The sequence below is a fragment of the Fulmarus glacialis genome, unplaced genomic scaffold, assembly GCF_000690835.1.
Source record: "Fulmarus glacialis isolate BGI_N327 unplaced genomic scaffold, ASM69083v1 scaffold20284, whole genome shotgun sequence".
Taxonomy (NCBI): Eukaryota; Metazoa; Chordata; class Aves; order Procellariiformes; family Procellariidae; genus Fulmarus; species Fulmarus glacialis.
This window is the reverse complement of record NW_009206330.1, coordinates 6,693-12,267: the sequence shown is the minus strand read 5'-3', so window position 1 is coordinate 12,267 and position 5,575 is coordinate 6,693.

Genomic DNA, 5,575 nt, shown 5'->3' with positions numbered 1-5,575 from the left:
CCTGATATTCTGGGGGCCTTCCAGAATGAGAAACGCGTCCCATCGCTAGGATATTTCCCTTTCTCCATAAAACACTCCCATGCTTTTCCCTGGCAGGATCCCGGTGGCTCAGACTTCAAGGACTGTGACAAATGCAGATAAAGGGATTATTGGCCCAGAATGGTCAATACGGGAAGGAAACATTCAGCTGAGGAGGGCTACATGATCTAGAAAGCAGCCCATATACTGAATCTGCTGAGATTTGGGCTGTTGATAGACAAAAGGGTGAACCCTGCAAGCAGGAGTGCTCACCGGCATCGTGCACTGCACGGGGGACCAGCTCTGTCGTCTCTTGGCTATGGAAGGGGAAGCGGTGTGGGACCAGTACACATCGCTACAAAACCTTCAGCTTCCAGTCCCAGGCTCAGCTCCACAGGAAGGGGGGAAAGTAGAGCAGTTATCCAGGGACAGCTCCTGCTCCCAGTGTCAAAACAGCTCCTGCCTGTTCCAGAGCCCCAAAATTGCACCATGGGGCTGCAGCCCATGCTCAGAGAAAAGCCAGGCTCTGAGCAGCTTCGTAATGCTTTAAAGCAGCGTCTTCTCTGCAGCATTTGATAGGAAACCACAGTCCCACCTAAAGCTGTGAGCTTCTGAGTGGTCTTCAACCTTTCCTCTTTCAAGGCCCACCAGGGCAACCCCAAACCTGGCAGATGCAACCATCTGGGCTTCCATGGTTTCCTCCAACGTGTTTGCTGAGCAAAAGACACACAAACTGGCTGGGGGCCGGCGTGGGCTGCATCATCAGGTGTGAACAACCACCTCAAATACTCCCCAAAAAGGCAACTTCTCTCCCAGGCTCCCCAGGACCTGGCACAAGCTGGTGCTTTGAGCTCTGCAGCCCCAGAGGCTTTGGCAGGGGGAAAACCCTCCCTTCAGAGCAAAGCCCCTTTGCTAGCACAACTCTGCCTTCACTCAGGGGTCCGTAGCCCACACTAAAGCGCAGCAGCTCTCAATCTTAGGAGAGCACTGTGTCACTTAGATTATGGTTGTTCCTGCAAAGCAATGACCCTAAAGGGATTTCCAGAGGGTGCTGTGATTTTTCAGGCTGCTGGACTCCACTTACACCTTCTGAGGCCCCAGGGTGGCAGCTGAGAGCAGCTCCACGCTCCGCCTGCTGCAGGAGCTGTGGAGGAATCACTCAATACTCAAGCATCTGAACAGGCAGATGAATGTAAACCAGCCAAAAGAAGCAGTAATTTTAGCCCAAAGACTGTTGCGTCTCTTTTGAGTCACCTGCAAAACATGTGGAACGTCACCTGGCAAAGCGAATACCACTGCTGGCTTCAACCCTTGAGTGCACTTGGGATGGAAACCTGAGGATTACAATTATTTCCTAAACTTCCCAGGATGGCAGTTATTTCTGCCGCTCCCTCTTGCCCCTGTCAATGAGGAGCTGAAGGTGGGATGCCTGCGCAGCCCAGAAGTGCCAGCAGTCACTCCCAGGGCTCCTGGCCTTCCCCGAGCCGCGGTGACACCAGCTGCAGTGCACGTCCCACCAGCTGCACATTCTCCAGGTGACACTCTCCTGACAACTGTCTCCTTTTCCTTTTTTCAGCCCGTTTCCCCTACACTGCCCATCCACCCGTTCAATTACCCCCGGCTTCTGGAAACTGTTGAGTGGTTTCAACCAGATGCGATGGCCAGGTGGAAGTTTCTGATATGCTACTCTTCTACCATTCGCATGAAAATCAACAGAGAAAGACCCTCATTGGTGTCTCCTACTAGGGAAAGTCTCAGTTACCAGCCCTGCTTGGCCCACTAGCTCGCCTCTTATTGCCCAGCATCACGTGGGTGGCTGGAAATTGCAAAAGCTGCTTGTTCTGCTGCTGGTTTCGGAGCTGGGCACAGCCTGGGATGCTGTGTGGGATGCCGGTGGTGCTAGGGAGCGGCTCAGAGAAAGCAGGAGGCTGGAGATGTGGGGAGGAACAGAGAAGAGGAGCATAGGGAGACCCTTGCTGCATAGTGCACAGGAGGGCAGCAAGCGCAGATACTGTGGTGGGAAACATCGGGGACCCTGACAGGCTGGAGGAGTGGTCCCATGTGAACCTCATGAAGTTCAAGAAGGCCAAGTGCAAGGTCCTGCACCTGGGTCAGGCCAATCCCCAATATCAGTACAGGCTGGGGGATGAAGGGATGGAGAGCAGCCCTGCCGAGAAGGACCGGGAGTACTGGTGGGTGACAAATGGGACATGAGCCGGCAATGTGCGCTCGCAGCCCAGAAAGCCAATCGTATCCTGGGCTGCATCACCAGCAGCATGGCCAGCAGGTCGAGGGAGAGGATTCTTCCCCTCTGCTCTGCCCTTGTGAGACCCCCCTGGAGCACTGCATCCAGCTCTGGGGTCCCCAGCGCATGACAGACATGGACCTGTAAGAGCAGCTCCAGAGGAGGCCACAGAAATGGTCCAAGGGCTGGAACAGCTCTGCTATGGAGAAAGGCTAAGAGAGTGGGGTTGTTCAGCCTGGAGAAGAGAAGGCTCTGGGGAGACCTTATTGTGGCTTTTCAATATATAAGAAAGACAGAGAGAGACGTTGTACCAGGGCCTGTCGTGACAGGACAAGGGGCAAGGGCTTTAAACTGAAAGAAGGTAGGGTTAGGGTTGGACATAAGGAAGAAATGTTTTACAATGAGGGTGGTGAGACCCTGGCACATGTTGCCCAGGGAAGTTGTGGATGCCCCATCTCTGGAAGCGTTCAAGGTCAGGTTGGACGGGGCTCTGAGCAACCTGATCTAGTGAAGGATGTCCTTGCCCATGGCCGAGGAGTTGGAGTAGATGATCTTTGAAAGTCCCTTTCAACCCAATCCTTCTGTGATTCTATGAAAAGATGCCAGAAGAACTGTGGTGGGGCATGAGAGGGATGGAGGGGTCACAGCCACAGGGACCCGGCTCTGCAACCCAGCGATGGCACTGGAGGGGAGGGAGAGGACTGCTGCAGGCTGCGGCTTGGCCGGCACCTCTGCCCAGCACGTGCCAGTTTTCACAACATTTTCAATCAAAGAGTGGACAGAAGATAAATCCATCAGTGTTTTCCCGGACATCCCCACTGGTGCCCGTGTGCATGTGCTTTATAGCGCTTGCTACTGTACCCACAATAACGTTACACAAACTTGCAACGTAAATTCCTATGGGGTTACAACACCCGCAGACACCCCTGTGGCTGCCGGGCTAGCAAGGATTTTTTTTTAGGAAGAGCATGCTAAAGCCTGCATCTGTGGCCAGTTGTCTTTCTGCTATGTATCCACCCCCGCACTGCGTAAGCCCATGAACGTCCGTGTCTCCCTCTGCCTCCGCCCTCTGGCCCCAGCTGCTGCGTGCTCTGAGATGTCCCACCCCAACACGCACATATGGGATCCCCTTGGCAGGAGCATGTCCCGGTACACTGGGGTGCTGCTGTCACGCGGGATCTCCTGACCACCCCAAACACACACTGGAAGCCCCCTAAACTGCAGCCATCCTTTGGCACTACCTGCATGCTCTGAGCCCCAAGAATGCTCCCGAGAGCTTTAAGGACTATCCTTGGAACACCTTTTTTCCCCTCCCTGTCCCCCACAGGCATGCTGTCATTAGTCCCGCAAGCCCAACTCTTGGAGCTCAGGTGTGAAAATGAAACAAAGAATGAAAAAACCCTCCTTTCCTTCATAGCTCTCCTATGGGCACCTCCACTGTCAGCTGCAAACCTCTTTTGCTGCACTCTCCTTCCTCCCCCTGCACAGCCTGGATGACGATGGCCGGGGTCAGACAGGGCGGCCGTGATGCTGTTTAACAGGCGAGTAAAGCGAACATCACCATTGACTGTGGTCGCCCCGGGAGAGGGAGTCTGGCTTGCAAGCAGTGTCGGAAACCAGTAGCACAGGGAGATTTAGGATTAGAGGAAATAAGTGGAAGGGGTAGGTGAAACGACACTCTATATCTTCTTTGCATGCTTTGCTCCTCCCTCCCCCAGAGTGACCAGGGATTCCCACACTGCTCCCCACCTCCTTGTGAGTCCCCCCCCACGGTCTCTGGGGTCCCTCCTGCCTGGGATCTCCTTCTAGCCTACCCACACAGCCTGAGATTGTCCCCACTCCTCCCACGAGCTGCCCAGGACATGCCGGCTCTTCCCAGCCCGGGAGGTCTCACCCTCCTGTGCCCACCTGCGAGCAACACAGAACCCTTCCCACTCCTCCAGGAAGGAAATCCTGACTTGAGGCCGGTGTTTGCCTGAATAAACCATCACACAGAGATCAAAACAAAGAGCTACCAGGGTCAGGCAAGTACCATGAACGTGCAGGGAACAAGCCCGGTCTCTGTTCCTTTGGCAACTAGTGAAAAAGCAACAAGACGAGTCCCTTGTACCAGTCCCAGTCCCTGAGTTCAACCCCCATACACCAACCCCCCCCCCCAGAAACCCCACACTGACGATCCCACGGGGATGTCCTGCAACGCTGCCGGACTGTACGTCTACACCACTTCGGACAATTCATCGCTGTAATCTCCACTACAGCCGCTGATCTGTCTGCGAACGGCATCTGCTCCTCGGCAGCATTCTATATTCATTTACATTCGCCTAGAGACAGCATGGGTGCTTTTTTTTTTTTTTTTAAGAAAATGAAATACAAACATCATTAAAGGAATTATCTATCCTCCTGTTTCTACCGAACAAGATTAACTGAGAATCACTCTACTCAGGTCTGACTCCCTACCACGTTTTCAAAGGATATTGTCTGAGCTCTTATTTCCTGAGCATGTGCACCAGAGCTCTCCTGTGTTTCAGAACAAAGAACAAATTTTCTTTGTTGTCCCGTAACAGCTCTGAATGCAGCAATGTACAAGATCGAGAGACGGTCCCTGCCTCATTGAGCTTACCCTGAGTTTTGCCTGGTTCCAGGTGTTCAGAGACATGTGGGATTTGTTTCAGTGGGCAGGATTGTTCCCTTCTCCAACTCCCATGAAGATGGCAAAGGAGAAATCACAACATGGGTTTAAGCCTGTTTTCTGGCTTAGGGTCAGTGCCAGACTCCCTCTGGGATCCATTCAAACTCCTAGCCTAAGCTGCCTTGTCTTTATTGCTGTTTAATTTGGGTCAGGAAAATGGAGTTAAGAGCACATCCCTTTTTTTTCTTTTCAGCTAAGAGGTCGCCTGTGTTCCCCAAGCACCGAGCAGAGCCCTGCAGTTCGGAGAGGTCACGGTGCTAGAGAGCAGGAGGCAGGAGGCACCGTTGTACAGGAGGAAATACTGGGAAGAGTAACGGCGGGCAGAGCTCAGGCAGTTGCCCTTGCACCCTCTTTAATACCTGTACTGCCAACCGGTGCCTGGGGAATTCACACACCAGACATCAAAACGCTGGGAAGAGCACAATGGGGAGCAGACTGCTCTCCAGGATTTGCCTGTTTGATCACCAGAGAGATGTCAGGGCTGGGCACTGGAACATATATCCATTCTTTAGTATTGCAATACAGGTTTAAACAGAATAGAAAAACATCTCCCTTGATTTAACTTAAAACAGGATAAAAGAAAAAAAAATCAGCAAGAGCCATTTCATTGCAAATGTGGAATC